Raw genomic sequence first — 285 nt, 5'->3', positions numbered from 1 at the left:
TAAATAGACAGCATCACAGAGTTCTCATTACTCAGAGCGAGTGTTAATAGTAAGCGAAAAATATCAAATGAAATTAATGCTGCGAACTGTTGTACCGAACAGATGTCAGTCTTTATCTAACGGACGGTTCTCTTCCTTCGTCTTTTTTTTTTTCGCTTCTCTTCCCCTTCTCTCTCTCTCTCTCCTCTTGCTCCTCCTCTCTCCTTTTTCCGTCTCTTAGTTTCTGTTTGTCTCTATCTCTTTCTAATTTTCTCTCCCTCAATTCACCTTCATTTCTCTCTCTCT

Source organism: Penaeus japonicus, unplaced genomic scaffold (assembly GCF_977035675.1).
Source record: "Penaeus japonicus unplaced genomic scaffold, GWHDUDI00000001_assembly GWHDUDI00000035, whole genome shotgun sequence".
In the NCBI taxonomy this organism is placed as follows: domain Eukaryota; kingdom Metazoa; phylum Arthropoda; class Malacostraca; order Decapoda; family Penaeidae; genus Penaeus; species Penaeus japonicus.
The sequence above is the reverse complement of the archived record's forward strand: the minus strand, read 5'-3'. Positions refer to the sequence as shown.